At 40.3% G+C, this 19398-nt stretch overlaps 1 long non-coding RNA gene across 5 annotated transcripts in view; it reads right to left on the bottom strand.

The window, feature by feature from the left end:
* Positions 1–19398, bottom strand: part of LOC144616880 (uncharacterized) — a 424927-nt gene that overhangs the window by 77318 nt on the left and 328211 nt on the right. For all 5 annotated transcript variants that reach the window (XR_014137974.1, XR_013556686.2, XR_013556685.2 and 2 more), the window contains exon 3: positions 6596–6744. This is a non-coding gene — a long non-coding RNA (uncharacterized LOC144616880). The remainder of the gene's footprint in view (positions 1–6595; positions 6745–19398) is intronic.

Raw genomic sequence — 19398 nt, forward strand, 5'->3', positions numbered from 1 at the left:
AAATCTCACTTCTTATGTATTCACACAGATGCTTCCTGTTCAGCATCATAACCCAGCTCAGATGTCTTCTGTTCTGTAAAGTTGTCCTTGGCCCTTGCCCACATGCAGTAGCAAGCCCCTCTGTGTGCTAAGAACCAACCGGAATAAGTTTCCCTTCACATCATGTTTTAGTCCTATACTGAAATTATTATTGAATCTCTCATATTTTGAATAATCGATGTCAAAGTGCCCTTGAAGTTTTTGTAAAACAAATGGAGGAGTCTGATAGAACAGACTGCTTTTTGGGTTTCATTGACACATGACATCCATGGCTGACTCGCTCTTTCTGTTCCTGTTAATATGCCCACCTGAGAAATCACAGACCACGGGTATATTGCTCAGCAAGCAGAGAAAACTAGATGAGCTTTGCGGAACAGCCTTTCTGGCCGGGCTTCTAGCTCTGACATCCTGACAATACCCGTCCTCACTATACAGGTGGGTTAGTCAGAGAAGATCGAATAATTCTATGAAGTGGTTATAACCCCTTCGTCATCTCTGGCCTACCATCATTTTTTCTAATCTCCAAGACATCTAATCTCCATGTCACTGAATTATTTGAAATATGACAATTCTATGTGCACAGAGTTTGGTTTTCTCTCCATATAGTACATTTCACTTATAGGTTCCCGTGGGTAAATCTGATCACTTACATTGAACTTGGAAAGCCCCCAACTAAGTAATACTGAAAAACCGTTTCTTAGAAAGCTGGTTTTTGATAAACATATTTGTTTATGTGGATTATTTTGAACATTTATTTCAGATACCTTTGAATGACTGCAAATACAGACTACAATTAAGTAAGACCTTACATTTAAAGGCCTTACAATAATATCTGTTATAGAAAACTCTCAATAAAAAAGTTACGTATGCCGTTAATGACAGCAGCTTACAAATGTAAAACTTATTCCTGCGAAGTGGGTATTAGTAGGATTCCCTTATTATAAAGAGAAAATTAAGACTGAATAGTTACTTGACTTTCTTCACCAAGAGACAAGCAACAAATCTCACATTCAAATTCAGCTTTTCCGATTTCCAAATCGGGTGACATTTCACTATATAGTTTCTTTCTATGGCAACCAGTTTGTATCCCTCTGTGCACTTACTTTGTCATAGTATCACCTTTTATTTTCTCACACCTGTGAGTTCACGATGCCCCAAATATGAAACCAATCCCTTTTCAGCCTAGGGAGCTTTGAGAAACCCTAGGTAAGGGCTTGGTATGCTGTTGTGACAAACCAGGTTATCTTCTTAACTGGACCCCTACCTCTGGGTGCAAAGCTCCTGAATTCTCTTGACACGTTACTACCCTTCTGGGTTCACGTCTTAATTCTATTTCTTCTGAACTTGGAGTCTTGCTTGTTATTGCCATCTGTTATAGGTTGAACTAGGTCCTCCAAAAATGAGCCTTAATCCAATATCAATGGGTGTCCCTATAAGAAGCGGAAATTGGCATTCACAAAGGGACACCAGGATACGCACGCACAGAGGAAACGCCATGTAAAGACACATCGAGAAGGTGACCATCTGCAAACCAAGGAGAGAAGCCTCTAAAAGAACAAGAACAAAAACCCAAACCAAACGAAACAGAACAAAACACCCTACTGACACCTTGCTCTTGGACTTCTGGCCTCTAGAACTATGAGAAGATTAATTTGTGTTGTTCAAGCCACCCAGCTTGTGGTATTTTGTTAAGGTAACCCCAAGAGACAAAAAGACTCCATTGTCTTGAGGAGTCATGATTTGAGCTGACACATGTTTTCTGGGTTAGTCTTCCTGCTCCCTGCATAGTCTGCATAGTTGGACCACAGAAGCTCCCTAGCTGCATGCTCCCAATTGTATTTTTTACCCCTCTGGCTTTAGTCTGACTTACTAGAACTTCCTGGTGTGGCAAACCTACCTGTCGCTTCTGACAGCCGCTGTGGTTTTCACTATACTATTGTCAGCAGATGCGATGGTGGGACTTTGCCTGCCCTTTGATGAGAGATGTGAGCAATTCCCCAGCTTCCACCATTTGCACTGCCAGCCTCCCTGAACTCCTCCTGAATTCTGAACAAGCTCTGCTGTTTTGCACCTCTAGACTGACTCAGTACCTCCCGCCCTCGGGGTGAATTTCTGTCCACTCCCACCTCCCCTTTGCCTGGCTAATTCCTACCAATCCTTCAGCTCTCCACTTAGAAATAACTTCCTTGAGAAGCTTTTTCTTATGCCACAAGACTGAGTTAGCCCACACATCCTCGTCTACCACCCAACACGTATATCTCATTATATTGTAGCTCAGAGGTTCTCAAACTTCAGTGTGCATCAGAGTCAAACATCGGGCTTGTTAAAACAAACACTGCTGGGCTCCAACTCAGAGTTTCTGGTTGAATAGATTTGGGATGAGTTCAATGATTTGCATTTTTAACAAGGTCCCTGGTGGTACTGAGACCACCCTTTCAGAACGACTGCTACAGATAAATAGCCTGTTTCCTTCCATGCCCCCCCCCATTTTACCACCAAGAAATTGCACTCTCTTTAAGTGTAAGGATTTTGTCTTTCCAATCACTGTGTGCCCAGGATTTTGGACAGAGCCAGAAGCATGATGGATACTCAAAAAATAATTGTTTAATATACAGATGAATGAACACGGGGATTCTTTACATCAAAGGAATACTTTTTAGAGTAAGATTTTGTACCAAGGATATTTAAGAAATATACAAATAAGAGAATCAGCACTCTTTCATAAAGGCTAAGTGCCTAGAGCCATAATGTTGTTTATACTGGTTGATACATACACAAAACTGTTTTATTGAAAATTTGACTAGTGTTATTTTGCCTCGGGGAAATGTTGTAAAATGTATAGCTGGAAAAGGAAAATGTAAAATAAGATGTGAAAGTGAAGCATTAGGAAAACTGGTCATTAATGAACACAGAAGGAAGCCAGAAAGCAAATACAAAATAGAGGAGCCTCCAAGACCCAGGACTCCTCCACTGGCAAAACTTCAAATCACAAATCAGAGTCTAGAAGACGGAAGAAATAAAACCTGAAGGTACTGGCTTAAACTGACTCGGAAGACATTGTACAAGGAAGCAGACACAGCTGCACTCCCTTCTGGCTCAGTTGCTTTACAAGAGTAATTTTACTGAAGTTTTAATGTGCCCTGCAGCCCCCAAGCCTCCCTCCCAACCTCCATTTCATGGTCCCATCCACCCATTATGGCAGAGAGCACCGTGCAGGGACCCAGTGGGCCGCACGGCACTGATTCGGCTGCAGCAGCTACATAAATATTAGTGCTCTGGGGCCACTAAGAAAGAAGCAGTAGTAGTGATTTGCCAGCTCCACAACCCTCTTTCCAATATTTGTCTTTGACTTTTATAAAACAGCAAGACAATCAGGTAAAGAGGCCCCATTTTGCTGACTAGCCAGCTCACCAGCACTTTATGTTTCTATAGACTCAAAAGCGCGAGGCAACATCACTTCTTGAACATCGAATGGGGTGAAAAAAGTCTCATGACCCAATTTTATCTTTAGCCATCCAGGAAGAGGTGAGCTCTCAGATTCATGTCACTGGCAAAACATTCTTTCTACATGCTAGTTTTCAGTGTCTAGAAATCTAATCCAGCCTTCACGTTGGTATCACACTAGTATCAGTCGAATATAGACATCATGTATCAGCACTTTCCTCTTTGACTTTCTTCAGCGCACCCCTTTGTCTGTAGCTAGGGTACTGATTGGTCTCAGCTCTTCAAGGGCATTCTTGGCTTACGCATTCAGCAGAGTAATTATTAGTAACATCTCTCTTTTTCTTTCAAAAGTGTTCTGGTTTAGATTACATATAATCACAGGGTACCTGGATGCCTCAGTCAGTTAAGCATCTGACTTCAGCTCAGGTCATGATCTTAATGGTTCGTGAGTTCGATCCTGCATCGGGCTCTGTGTTGACAGTATGGAGCCTGTCTGGGATTCTCTCTCTCTCTCTCTCTGCCCCTCCCCCACTCAATCTCTCTCTCTGTCTCTCAAAACTAAATAAACAAACTTTAAAAAAAAGATTATATATAATCACTCTGTCAATAGCATCACATATGAAGCTTTTTATGATCTGGTTCCACCTTAATACCTGTTGTCATTTTATGCCTTCTCCCCACCCCCGCCACCAGCCATACCTGATTATTTTCTCTATACCTTTGCACATGCAGTTCCCTCTGCCTGGATTGTCCTCTCCATCACCACTCAACTAAACCATCCCCTTATTAAATACCTACTCATTCCCCAGGTTGTACTTCAAAAGCCTCACAACGTTTTCTCTGACACCAGTACTCCTTTTCAGGGCTCCTATCGCATTGCAAACGTATGTTCCTTATAGCACTGGATAGCTTATTTGTAAATGTCTACAACATCAATCTGTATCCCAGCGATAAATCATTCTCAAGGATAGTAGTTATGTCTTTTCATCTTGACATGGTATCAATGTTTAATGAACAAATGAATACTGCCATGACCTAAGGGAAGTCAGAATTAGTTTGGAAGCAGTATCCACTTTGAGAGTTCTCCAAATCCCCCTTTTTGGTCTGAGTACCTAAATTAACATGAAGCAACGCAGGCACAGCAGGGATCTGTTTAAAGCCATCTTCAGGGGCACCTGGGTGGCTCAGTGGGTTAAACATCGACTCTTGGTTTCAGCTCATGGTCTCACGATTCATGGGTTCGAGCCCCTCTTCGGACCTTCCACTGATGGTGTCAAAACTGATTGGGATTCTCTTTCTCTCTCCTTCTCTCTTCCCCTTCTCTGTCTCTCTCTCTCAAAATAAATAAATAAACTTAAAAAAAAATAAAAGCATCTTCATATCTACCTTTCTTGTTGGGGAATAACATATCCTTCCTAACTGGAGAAAGCCTGGATGATGGCTTCCTTGCATGGTCTTTGAAACTCAGGATCTTTCTTACTGCCTCAGTCAGCTAATTTAACCTTATCAGGAACTTTGTCAGTACTCTGGTGAGCCTAGCTTTGTCTGTCTCCTACAAATAACCAACCAGAAATTCCTCCTAAGTGTTGGTAATAACTCTTTGAGCAGCCTTTCTCTTGCTCTGCAAGTTGGATGTGCTGCATTAGACTTGGGCTGTGAGTACACCGCACATTGTCAGCAGATCTCATGAACTGCAGTCCAATTTTGAACGTAAGAGTCCTGATACTTCTGGGAAGCGGTGTTGCATGAAGACAGATCGAATACTAGGAGGGGTGCTCTAAAATGGATTGATTTGGGGTATTTGATTTCTCTCCCAAGTTCTTTAGTTCCAAGTGTGTTCTACAAAATCTAACATAGGATGAAAGGCTGGAGATCAACATGAGCATCTTGCCTTTCTCAGCCTTTAGCACGTGGAATGCCCACACCTCGTATATTTTCTGTCAGAGAATGCTTCAATGTCCAGTTTCTCAAGCTGTCTCATTGCTTTCGGATACCACTGACTACGTTCAAAGCAAAGTTTGCAGAAAGTCTGGGATGATTTCAGTGAAGGAGACTCAGTCCCAAAGGTTAATGGGGCTGTCACTGTGTGAAGAGTAATGCTTTTCAATGGTGACAAAGCGATACTCAACAGCTTTCAAGCCAGCTCATCCATCATCGCTTTGGATTGTGTTTTGCTACTGATGTAGAGTTTAATATAGAGCTGTCCACAAAGCATCATGATTCCTTCTCCCACGCTGACCCCAGCGGTACGTGTCAGGCAACATCTGGGTCCCGCAGCTGTGAGGCCTTCGAGAGCCTGTGCATACGCCTCTTTACAGGGGTAATTTGCTGAACAACACATGTGCTCATCGGAAGAATGCACTTTGACCCTACAGGCACTGGTCCTAGTGTGATGGGTCCTATAAAATATTTAATCATATATTTTATGATTTTAATCAAAGGAAGCATAGCATTGACATTTCAGTAAGCAAATGAAGGAACAAAGCAAGACTTGGCCCCGGACATTAGTACTCACACCCAAATGGAAAACAAACTTATTAACAAAAGGCCTTTCTAAAACAAACCTAAGTCATTATGTGTCAAGACAAACTACAGTTGTTCTAGTAACAACTCCATGGAAGGACAGAAGAGGTGTTCCAGCCAAAAAAAAAAAAAAAATGGGCTAAGTGAAATGGTCTTGTGTTTGAAATGGGTATTTAAAAGCATTCTTTTGTAGTTCTGTCAGTAGTAACCAACAAATCATCCTTACCTAGAAAACTACAGACGCATTCAAAATGCGTGAAAAAGGAAAGAGCTACCATTGGAAGCGGCCATTGTAAACGATAGATCTTTGGCACCCAGCTATGATGGCCACTGGCAATGGTTCCCCTTTGTGCTTTTGCTTTCTCTGCTTTTGGGACTCTCTCTCTCCCTCTCTCTCTCTGCCCCTTCCCCACTCACATGTTCTCTCTCTCTCTCTCTCTCTCTCTCAAAATAAATAATCTTTAAAACAAATTCATGGCTTTACCTGACCAGCACCCAGCCACACCCCCTTCTGAATTGTTCACATCCAACTACATGATGGTCTTCCTATGATTAATGATATGGAATGCCAATGAAAAAGAATGCTTACCTGGTATTTCCAGATTCTCTTGACTTGCTAAAATAATTTGTTCTACTTATACGTCATTCAAAATTATTTGCTTTTTTTTTTTTTTTTTTTTTTTGGCCTCACGGAAGTTTTTCCTCAGCTTCTTTACATATGTTCTTCAGGTATTTTTTCTTAGTAACAAAGCAATAAAAATAAGTTCTGTTTTATTAAAAACCCAGGGCATATTGGCATTTCATTCTATTATTCTGAGGTCCATTATTACACTCTTTACTATTTACTTTTCAAAACATAATTGAATGTACACTTACCATGTAATGTAAACACAATTATTTTTCTCATTTGGGAAATACATTTTAAGTAAATATGAACAACATACAAACTATATTTTGATAAGAGCCAGAATTAAATCACTACGAATTCCAAATGCATGTTCTATTTTTGTTTTCAATCTTTGTATTTTGCTTGTCTTTCTGATTAACCATGTTTTCCTTTTTCTTTATTGCATAGTTTTAGAATTTTAATGTGTCTGAATTGCTTGTCACAATGAAATCTTCATTTCCCCACAGCATTTAACTCATTCTTGCTAAAAGCTTAATTTATTTTTTTAATTTTTTAATGTTTATTTATGTTGAGACAGAGAGAGACTGTGAGCAGGGGAGGGACAGAGAGAGAGGGAGACACAGAATCCCAGGCTCCAGGCTCTGAGCTGTCAGCACAGAACCCGACATGGGGCTTGAACTCATGGACTGTGAGATCATGACCTGAGCCGAAGTTGGCCTCTCAACCGGCCCTAAAAGTTTAGTGTAGATGGTTTGTTTTCAAATTGTTCTCACTGCTTCCAAGGGTAGGCTTCACCACATCCTGTATGCTAAGATTTGCAAATATCAGCTGCCCCAGGCACAAAGTTGCACTTCAACTTAAATCATCTCCCTCAAACTTTCCCTTATCCCAACTTTGGATGTCCTCGGGTCATGAACGATTTTAATTTTCTACAAGATCATCAAAATTTTGTAGAAAGGTACTTTGTTTTGCACACTACTAATCCTCTAAATTATGCCTATGATTCTAATTTTCTTCTCGTGTTTTAAGGTTTTCATATGAATATTTCACAAACTGTCTGCCCAATTATAAGTCACTCAAGATTTTTAAAAGGCCAAGGGGCCCATGACGGGCAAATATTAAGCCTCTTAAAGTGAAAATGTGAAGCCTAGAGAAAAATACAGACTGACTTTCTGCACAATGAGCTCAGCAAAGCTCATGCGATTCACACATGAGATTTTCTGTGGAACCATAAATTAATGGGACTGAAGTGATGACGATGCAGGAATACAAGGAATGTGTTCTGTGCCATGTTAAGGCAACTCCCACACACTTGTGCTCAATGGCGCAGTAACACACACACACACACACACACACACACACACACCCCTAATTATGAATCATGTCAGCAAAAGCTGTCATGTTTTCAATTTAAATCCAGAGAGAGAAAAAATATTCACTTCTACCCCGAATCTGGAAGATGAGGGGGACTATTTTGGGGGAGGGAGGGTGGGCTTAGTCCAAGGTGAGGCTAAACAAAAGGGAGACTTGAAAGAAAGCTGGAGAGCACTGCCTGCACCAGGGGAGGAAAAGGCAGGAGATACCAGAGGCACTTAGGACACACTTGGCTTACTTCGCAGCTTTGCCAGGAACACAGGTGGCTCTAGTGCTCTAAAAAAAACGGCTGCTTCATCACAGGAGAGCTATAGTTTGGCCTGTTAGGATTTCGTTTGGCTTATTGGCTCTATGCATTGGCAGGTGTGAATGGCAAAATCCAGTTATTTCAACTATTTCACAACTAACATTGGAATAATTATCTATCAATTAGTAAGCATGTACACTTACTTTTTACAATACTATTGCAGACAACAGGATCCTGTGTAGGTAGAGGAAAGTGAAATATAAGTGATGCTCACTGGGTGTTGTATGTAAGTGATGAATCGCTAAATTCTGCTCCTGAAACTACTGTTACATTTTATGTTAACTAATTGGAATTTAAAACCTTGAATAAAACCTTGAAAGAGAGAAAGAAAGAAAGAAGAAGAAAGAAAGAAAGAGGAAGAAAGAAAGAAAGAGAAGGAGAGAGGGAGGGAGGAAGGGAAAGACCGACAGAAAGAAAGAGAAAGAAAGAGGAAGAAAGAGGAAGAAAGAAAGAAGGAGGAAGAAAGAATCAACAAAAGAAAGAACGAAAGAACAAAAGAATGAAAGAAAGGAAGAAAGAGAAAGAAAGAAAGAAAGAAAGAAAGAAGAAAGAGAAAGAAAGAGAAGAAAGAAAGAAAGAAAGAAAGAAAGAAAGAAAGAAAGAAAGAAAAAGTTAGTCAGTTAGTTATCTCGGTGCACCCAGCAAGCACCTTTCCCTTTTCTGTGCATCACTCCCATGGAGATGTAGCTAAGTGCAGTTCTGAATGTTTCTCCTCCATTTGTCTCCCTGTGTCCAAAGGACAAGGGTCTCCATCTCCACAGAAAACAAAATGTACGCCAGGCAGGTTTAAGACTAAGCAAATGCTATGTAGATAGGTTAAGATACAAAAGGAGAAAACTCCCTTCCCTTCCCTTCCTCCTTCCCGTCCTCCTTCCCGTCCTCCTTCCCTTCCTCCTTCCCTTCCTCCTTCCCTTCCTCCTTCCCTTCCTCCTTCCCTTCCCTTCCCTTCCCTTCCGTTCCCTTTCCTTTCCTTTCCTCTTCAAGGAGTTTAAGTACAGAGAGAGAGAACTGGAAATAAACATGACTCTAAAATTTGTATTATTATGACGCATCTATTTTTTAGGCAGGAAAGTATTAAACTAAGGAATTGCTCAGATGACCAAGTCAGGAGCAAATACACCTGGCACAGGGAAGCATGAAAACAAAATGCCGGTCTTGAAGAGAAAAATTGCAATGGATTAATTTCTGCTGGGGTTCAACATGCTACGCCGTAGCAAACAAGTAAGAATCGTGCTGGGTCTTGATTTGTCAGATTCCTTTAATTTACTAAGACTGCATATTAAACAAAATTGTTAGCAGCTGGTTGTCTACAAAAAACCTAGCTAAGCTCCTGGGAGCTATTGTATAGCTGTTTTCTTAAACCTGTCCCAGTGTGCACCAAATTGATGTTGGAATGAAAAAGATAACTCTACCCAAAGTGCCTTATTTCAGCCATTCAAATTCATCTTCAGAAACCCAGGGGACATTTTCCCTGAACACTATATTCTGCATTGCTGAAAACAAGGAAGGTCTCCTCCCCAAACTTCAGTGTGCTCCCTTCACTCTGGTAGAATTTTTCGTGAAGTCCTTGGACTGTGCCCACCATATCCTCGGCCATGCTTGCTCACGGAAGATCACAGCAAACCACTTGTGTAATCCCAGGCTTAGGGCTTGAATCTGTTCTCCTTCCTGAAGCCTCTCAGCTTTCTCAAACTGCCTGTGATCCAGATTCCCTATGTGCAATGTCTGAAGGGCAATTCGATGGCTTGCGACTAGGAGTAAAAGGGAATTTTTCTTAAAACAACCAAACAAATCACAACGGCAAATGAAGTCACAGTCTCAAGATGAAGCAATAAATATTGGGGGAAATCTACCACCTGAAATATGTTTTAAGAATTAGACAAAAATTTGGATTTTTTTTTTTCCTTTCAGGAAGAGATCTTCCTTCCTGCTAATAAAATTGATTTGTTGTAGGGGCGCCTGGGTGGCGCAGTCGGTTAAGCGTCCGACTTCAGCCAGGTCACGATCTCGCGGTCCGTGAGTTTGAGCCCCGCGTCAGGCTCTGGGCTGATGGCTCGGAGCCTGGATCCTGTTTCCGATTCTGTGTCTCCCTCTCTCTCTGCCCCTCCCCCGTTCATGCTCTGTCTCTCTCTGTCCCAAAAATAAATAAAAAACGTTGAAAAAAAAAATTAAAAAAAAAAAAATTGATTTGTTGTAAAATTTTGATCCAGCTTGGCCCTACCTTTTTACCCAATTAGATAGATGACTTAGGGAAAAATCAAGGTTCAGTCCCAACTTTTCCCATTCGGCCCCTTTCATTTTCTGATAATATTAGATAATTAATGAATTGTGTGTTGTAATGCTTTGTCACCTCAAGAGCATTTGGGAAAAATGCTTCTGGTGCCTACTGAGTAATGGTCTAAATGAAAGACCATACTCAAAAGAATGCTTTATCTCCACGCATAAAACACATTGAATATTTATGATTTTAATTGCTATGCACCATGTGCATACTCGTTTGTACAATTACATACATCTTTAAAGGGCAAGGGGGAAGGATGATTTTATGACTATAATTCACAATGAGGAAGTCACTGAAAATTTCTATTAATTCAAGATAAAAATTTATTTAAAAATTCTTTGGGGAAAAAAAAAAAACCCTTAGGAATCTCTATAGGGTAACAGGCATTTCTGCGTGTTTGTGAAAAAACTAAACGCTAGAGTACATTGCTCTTGGATAAAAAGGTAATATTGACTCTTCTTAGACTTCCTGCCTGTTTGCTAAATGGATACTTCAGAACTGGGAGATAAAGTTCTATTTCTGTTGTTTACAAAAAACACATGCTAATGTAACAGTGTATGAGTAGTTAAAGGAAAAATGCCAAACACGCCGTGACATCCAAAATGCATTTGGCTGTTTGCTTTTACTATACGATACTTTCTTTCTCCAGCTCACCCCCTCCAAGACCAAGGATTTTTTCGAGTGAAGCTAAAAATAGCCAGCCAAGCCTAACAACTGGTTTCTGATTGGCTCAGAGCAAAGGCCACTCAGCCAATGAGAGTTTCTGGGAACAAAAGCAATTCTTTTGTGTGTGAGATGCTCAACCCACGTCAAAACAGCTTCAGGCTGTAGAAATGATTTTGGTTGAGATTTAACAAGGTAATAATGCATTTCAGCCCTCTGAAAGGTTTGAAGCAGAACAAAGGGGGTAGTGAAATCTACAAAACAAATGGAGCGCTTAGGCTTTCAGGGGATGAATCATCCGGGTGCCTGAGCTACACACATTTGCAAACCCAGAAAAGCAATAGCGCTAGGATTTTTTTTTTTCTTTCCTCTTGAGATTTTAACTTTTTTTTGCAACCGTTTTCCCTTCCCCAGAAAAAAGCAATCAAAGATGTATTCTGACTGTGAACACGTTTATTATGCTGATTTGCCGATAAATAGAAAGCAACTCGTCCACGATTCCTTTAAATCACGCAAAGAGAAAACAAAGACTTATGTGCCATGGAGAGTAGATAATAAACTCCCAAAACTTTAGACTCTGGTTTCTGGGCACCAAAAACAGCCCGCGTTCTCAAAGTAATGGCAATTCCTAATTAATGCTCTGAAAGCTCTCAAGATAAGCAAAATAAAAGGGGACTAGTTAGCAAGCAAAGGCATTGGATTCTGGGAGGTTTTGGCCACCTTCAAGACCTTCTGCCTGTAGGGGTCGCTGTTACACAGCTAACGAACCTCTTGAGAGCATCTCTCCCCCTTTAATCTTAAAAGAAAGGAGAAACCGGGCTTGGTAGGTGCCTTTCAGGTAGGACAAAAGGGAGTGGGGAGGCAGTGTTTGAAACCCTTAAGCAGGGTTTATGGTCATCAGTGTGAAACAAAGCATCCCTTAACAATACAGATTACTTCACATGCAACTGAAATGCTGTATAGAACAAAATGTTCCTACAGTAACCACTGGAAATGTTACATAACACATAAGAGCTCATAAGCCATTTCATGGCTTTAAACTGGCTTTATTGAAAGGATAATTCAAAGATGGCAAGATGCTTGATAGGCTCCAAGTTTTTAGGAAAGGCATGAGGGCATACACTTTAACCTCTTACATAAGGAACCTCTACAGGTTACCAAGCCCAGAATACTGTTGGCAAGGAAACACAAATAACAGATAATTATCTACATGTTCTCTTCCCAGAAAACTACAGGTTCACACTTTTTTGTCTCCAATATACCTTTTATGATAAACAATTAGTGAAGGAAACTTTAAACGTTTTTCTTGGTGTGACATAAAAGACTAAGAAAATCGAACATCTCAGTAAAATGGAATCATATTTTTATTGTGTGATAAGGTGTAATCAAGGAGCAATATTTCCTAAGAGTTACCTCTTTAAGGAAACACATAGTCTGTCTATGGTGAAATACTACATGTGCTAATTATTGGTCCCAACTGCCTTTAGGAGTTTGTAATAGATCTTTTGCCATCAAACAAGGATGGGGAGGGGGGAGGTTGCTGAGAGGAGTATCCTATTCACTTAAGAATACAAAAGCTGGGGTGATTATACACCATTTTCTTTTCCTTTTCTTCTCCTTTTCTTCTCCTTTTCTTCTCTTTTCCTTTCCTTTCCTTTCCTTTCCTTCCCTTCCCTTCCCTTCCCTTCCCCCCTTTCTCCCTTTCTCTTTCTTTTGTATATGTGTATGTGTGTTCAGTTTATTATAGTCTCCTATGGAAAAAGAAAAAGAAAAAAAAAATCTTATTAAGACATTATGACTAGAGAAAAGAATCTATATCCTGAAAAGCACAGCTATAACTAGAAGCTGTAGATAATAAATCTGAAGACCAGAGAATCACAGGCAGGGCCACAAAGTTAGCGGGTTTATATCCCTAAACAACTAAACCCCCGGAGGATTGTGTTTATGTAGTTTTCAACATGAAATGTCTGGGGGAAAATGTAAGTTCTGTTCTTGTGCAGTACTTTTGTGAGTTTTATAGTCTTAGCTTTATCATATCGGCCCAGAGCCAGTTAAAGGAATTCACCAGCAACTATGTAGCATGAGGGGATATACAGTGGGGTATACAGTGGTTCATGTAGAAGTAGGATGGGGCCATTGCAGTGAAAGAGGCCCTGAGCCATGAGACCCAGGTGCCTTATCTCCTGTTGCCCGTCAGCTGCTGAGTTGTTCAAACCCCAGCCCTGAAGGCTACCACTGTGTCACCTGCAGGGTGCTGGGTGAAGAAGAGAGGGGAGAAAGGAAAACAAAAATCCTCTCCCGTCTGGCAGCACAATTCTGAAGCTCGAGCCAAAAGCATGCAGGTGGTTACCCTCCTCACCTTTCTAGTAGCCATCACCAGACATCAGATCTGCTTTCTTTCCATATCTGGTCATCAGTAATAAAAGCCTCATATGAACATCTGCATAAAATGTAGGTTTTAAAAATATCATTATTTTTGTCCTGTTTGCCCCTTGTGTACCTGTCATTTTGCACCTCTGCTTTCCATTCCAGAGGGAAACAGATGCTGCCTCAGGGTCACCCCTTCCGGAGGGATGTGGTAAAGCAAGAAGCAGAACACTGGCTTTGCTTTCCAAGCCTACACGGATAATTCAGAAGAGGGTCACAGTGACTGTGGGTCTCAGAGCAGTGGATCTGGAGCCCCGGTCCCTGGATGAATGCTGGAGAGGCAGGATGACTCCAGAGTTCAACATTAGGCATTGGAAGCCCATCGAAGTCAAGCAGTACAGGGAGAGGTGACCACAGCAAGGTTCCCAGGCCTCCAAAAATTCCCACCTGAGAATGTTACGCAAGCATCTGAGAGCTTCCAGACCTCCTGGAGATCTCTTGGGTAAGTGACAAAGTCAGACGTGGCCATGTAAGCTGGGAGATGACAGTCTCTTCCCTGTTTTCAGGCAAATTTAAGCATCCCACTCTCTGGTGCCTTTTTGGAAAGGTTAGAGGATTTGTTGACAATACAGGGAAATTGGTCATTGGAGTTAAAAGTAGGTTAAGAAGAGTAATACCGGGGCACGTAAATGGCTCAATCAGGTGAGCATCCAACTCTTGATCTCAGCTCAGGTCATGATCTCCTGTGGTGAGATCCAGCCCTGTGTCTGGCTCTGTGCTGGGTGGGAAGCCTGCTTAGGATTCTCCCTTCCTCTTCCTCTGCCCCTCCTCCATGTGTGGGCATGGGCTCTGTCTCTCAAAACTAATTAACTAACTAACTAATATAAATATGCAAAAGCCATTTATTGCATATCTGAGATTTAAGTAATCTAAAAACCATACTTTACATTTCCAATAACTGTTATTCATTACTTCATTTGATCCTGAGGACAATCCTGATGGAGTTAGGTATTTATCATTTAGCATTAACTAAGCAAGCCATTCTCATTTTTATATAATCTTTCACAATGCTCTCTGGGATTTATCATTATTATAATCTCCATTTAATAAACACTTTAAAGGTTTATAAACACTAATTTGAAAGATTTGGCAGCCATCATTCAGGCTGTGTTTCTGATGCCAAAAAAAATTGATAATTGAGGTACTCTCCCGAGTAATTTTTTTTTTCCAATCCTCCTCTTTACAGAATTACCTATATCACTCATGTTTTACTATTCAATTTGGAAATAGAGCCACAGTCTCTGGAAAGAGCACTGGCTTGGAAGTTGGATTTTGAGATTAACCATTATGTAAGTACTTAGGATTTAGTTAGTTATAGGTACCAGGGAGAAATTGGTCATAGCTAGAAAGCTAGGAGATCAAGTTCAAAGGATATAAAAAACAAGAAACCATAGCCATGCACTGTATGGAGAGGTCTGGTCACCAACACCAGAAGTCTAGGAATTCTACAATTAATTGAGTTACTTCTCTCCAATTAGTAGAATTACTTCTACAAAACCGTGGAAGTAAATCTACAAAAAAAGTCTATAATTATGACCTTGTGAATAGACAAAATATCTAGATCCTGAAAAGCATAGCTAGAACTGGAAGCTATATGGAATAAAGGTGAAGTCCAAAGAATTACAGGTAGGCCCAAAACGTTAGCCAGAAATCCTGGTTACAGATAGTGTAATTAGTTAGGAATCCATACCTCAAAAGGGAATCGAGGCATCAATATTGGAGAAGGAGTCAGTATTTAGGAGAGGATCATTTCTTAGGAACTAGAGCAAATAGCTAAGGATTCTGAGTTCTATATTAGGAATTATAAGTGAGTGGCTCTCTGGCTATTGTTCTTTCACATTTGTCAGCTACTAGGCGTCAGCAGTGGATAAGAGCACCCTTTTCTGTGAAGCCCATAAAGTAGCTGAGAATCGTTCTCAGTAGTGCCCCAAGAAACTCCACATAATCTATTGGAATTATAATTTGGGGTTATACTAGAAGAATTATACTAGAAGAATACTAATTATACTATACTATACTAATTATACTATATATACTATACTATACTATAATAATTATACTATACTATACTATATATACTATATAGTATATACTATTATACTATATATACTATACTATACTATAATTATACTATACTATACTATACTAATTATACTATACTATACTATACTAATTATACTAGAAGAATTATGATGAAACTCTTGAGGCAGTCCAAGGAAAGACTGATTTGCACTTAGAAGCTATTTAAATTGGAACTCGAAGGATAACTAGGAATAATCAGACTAAGAAGAGGTAAGGGTATTCAAAGCAGAAGAAACAATAGCAGGTTCAAAGCCATTGTAAAACAGAGTGAGTGGGAGTAGAATGGCAGAGACTGGGGGTGGGGGAAGTGTACAGAAGGGTTTCATTTTAACGGATTAGTGAAAAAACACAAATTAGAGCTATGTCCACATTGAAAACAACCGGGTAGGAATTAAAATATTCATCGATTAATCAAAAATCCTGCCTACACATGAAACTATTCTGATGGAATCTTTTTTTACATGAATTAAACAGTAAAGAATTCATTAAATCAGTCTCCCCCCCCCCCCCCCCCCCGCATTTTGGCTTAATGCAGCCAAAGATGCAGATTTCATTATTTCTTGTTCAGTCTTTTGCTTCTTTCTTCTCAAACTCCCATGAAAAATAAAGAACAGACGGCCCTGTCTTTCCTAATACATTAGTCGGGTTTTTATATTTATTTGTTTTTCATCCTAAGGCCATGCCAACTTTAGCTGCTGTATCTGCATTAAAATCTAAAGCTTGTATTTGCTGAGGACAAAGCAAAAAACTGGTATGGTATTTTAGCATATAGAAGGTTCATTTCATGATTTCTAAGGTATTCATGGAGATGCACCTTGTAAATATTCATACCCACAAACCCACAGGACCTCCAGATCAATCTTCAGACTATTTTACTGGGTTCCATTTTTTGGAGTTATCTGTAGTTGTGCCTAGCTTTCCTGGTAAAATTTATTTAGCTGTGTAGACTGGATCTGCAGTGATTTTAATCCCCATTTGTCATAACATGTATCTATACATCTTATTTAGCTAGCTTTGGGTTCTAAGCTACCCATTCTTCTACCATGAGAATTATCTTCCAGAGCCCTTGGAAAAGCTCTCTTCATTTCCAATATCCCAAGTTCCATTCCAAGTACCCTGGGGTTTCCTCCCTGATATCTAAAAATAGTGTCCTCTTAAGAAATTTTTAAACTTTTGTAGATCATAATCATCCTGAAATAATTAGGCGTATGCCTCTAAGGGGACTATTCATTATTCTGGGTTCGTATTTTTAACCTAAGTTTTGTTGAGACAAAAATATGTTCGAATCTATCTATACGTGTTTGAATCTATCTATACATGTTTGTAAATTGAAAGGTAGTTCTTCTCAAGATGAATATTAAAAACAAATCAGTGTGTTGTTTTTTTTTTTTTTTTTCAGGCAAAGGGTTTTTTTTTTCCTTCTCCAGCTCTAGTTCTCTGATGGTTATAACTGATATGAAAACCTCAAAATATTTTGGGTTTGGTTCAGATTAGCATCTGTGACTTTGAATGTTATTCCAAACTCTTGAGTCCATAAATTAAAAATGTATGAGCAAATGGCTCATGCCAGATTTTCGCTCTCAGATACAATCAGCTCCAGCAACAAAGCATGTGAATGACAAATGCAATATAAATTTTATCTGACCTGCAGGCAATCTCCTGCTTGTGAGCAGGTTCTTTTCCAAGAGCTTATCTGTAAGTTGCTTAGAACCCCAAATCAATTACTCATTGAAACAGTGCTACACTGTGGTGGGGAACCTAGGCCAGCCCATCAGAGCCGGGCATGGAATGCCAAGACCCCTAACTACCTTTTGTGTAATGGACTGAGTTGGAGAACAAAAACAGTGTAGTTGATTATTCAACTCTGTATGTATGGATTAATTTAGCAACCTACTCAGAGACAGGCAGCACTTTTTTTTCTGTAACATTTATTTATTTTTGAGAGAAAGAAGCAGGGAAGGGCAGAGAGAGGGTGACAGAGGATCTGAAGCAGGCTCTGCATCGGCAGCACAGAGGCCGATGCAGGACTTAAGCTCAAGAATGGTGAGATCATGACCTGAGCCAAAACGGAGAGTTGGCCACCTAACTTACTGAGCCACCTAGGTGTCCTGCCAGGCAGTACTTTTATACAGAGTTTATGAGGACAAGGAGGTTAAGTCATTTGCACATAGCATTCAGCTCATAGAGGCAGAATTTGAATCCAGGCGTACTGGCTCCAGAAAGGGCTGGAGAGAGGGGTGGGGAGGGGTGAGAAGGGAAGGTAATAGGAATGAGGAACTGAGAACAGCTAGCTGTGCAGGTGTTCATGTTAATCTTTAACAGGGTGCAGTTTCACCTCCATTTCTTCCTGCTATTCCTAATTCCTTTGTAATCTTCTCTACTATTTCCTGTTCTCAGAACTTCATTTATTCTTTCTTCCTTTCCTTTTCCTTCTTACACCACTGTAGGTTCTTCTGTTAAAAGTGAGTTGAGGGGCGCCTGGGTGGCTCAGTTGGTTAAGCGTCTGACTTCAGCTCAGGTCATGATCTCACGGTTCCTCGGTTTGAGCCCCACATGGGGCTCTCTGCTGTCAGCACAGAGCCCACTTCAGATCCTCTGTCCCCCTCTGTCTCTGCTCCTCCCCTGCTTGCACTGTCTCTTGCTGTCTCTCTCAAAAATAAATAAACTTAAAAAAAATAAAATAAATAAATAAAATAAAAGTGAGTTGAGTGGTGCCTGTGTGGCTCAGTAGGTTAAGCATCCAACTCTTGGTTTTGACTCAGGTCATAATCTTACAGTTTGTGGGTTCAAGCCCTGTGTCTGGGCTCTGCACTGACAGTGTGGAGCCTGCTTGGGATTCTCTCTCCCTCCATCTCTCATTGCCCTTTCTTGGTTTGCACTCTGTCTTCAATAAACAAACAAACAAACAAACATTAAAAAAAAGCGGGGCGGGGGGGGGGAGTTGGGTGATAGGAAGAACAGGATTGGACCTGGCTTGGATTAGGTTGACCAGCTGTCCTGCTTTGCCCATGCTTCAGGGATTTCTGGGGACACAGGAGTTTTAGTTCTAATACCAGGAAAGACCCTGGAAAAGGAGAACTAGGTTGGTCCCCTTATTGTGTATATGGCAGGGAGAAGACTCTATGGAGAGATAAAGAGGAAGAAAAATAAGGACCAGAAGGAATTCCTCAGGAGCATGGGAAATCTGTGTGAGCTAAACTTCAAGCAGCTGGGGTGGGTTTTGAGCTTTAAACTCCAAGTGCCTTGAGAACATTAAGCAAATGTTGCTGCTTGGTCATTTCTTCATACTTCTTAAGTGCTATTTGGATACATCAAGTTTGGTACTAGCCTGGGTAACAAGATTTTGAAGGAGTATGGGGGAGACAGGGAAGCAGCTTTAATCTGATGAAAGCAACTAGAAAAACAATTCTGTTCAAAGTGTCCTCATTCTTATAGGAAAGAAATATTTTATTCAGATTACTCATTGGTATTTTATGTTTTTTTAAATTTAATGATTGAAGGAATAAGTAACATTGCTATTGACTTAAATTTTATATGCAGATAATGAATAGTACTATGATAATTATCAAAATATATAATAAGCAGGTTGAAATGCTATAAAATTCTATGTGACTTACCATATTCTGGCTT

The sequence above is a fragment of the Panthera onca genome, chromosome B4 (genome assembly GCF_046562875.1).
Source record: "Panthera onca isolate mPanOnc1 chromosome B4, mPanOnc1 haplotype 2, whole genome shotgun sequence".
Classification (NCBI taxonomy): Eukaryota; Metazoa; Chordata; class Mammalia; order Carnivora; family Felidae; genus Panthera; species Panthera onca.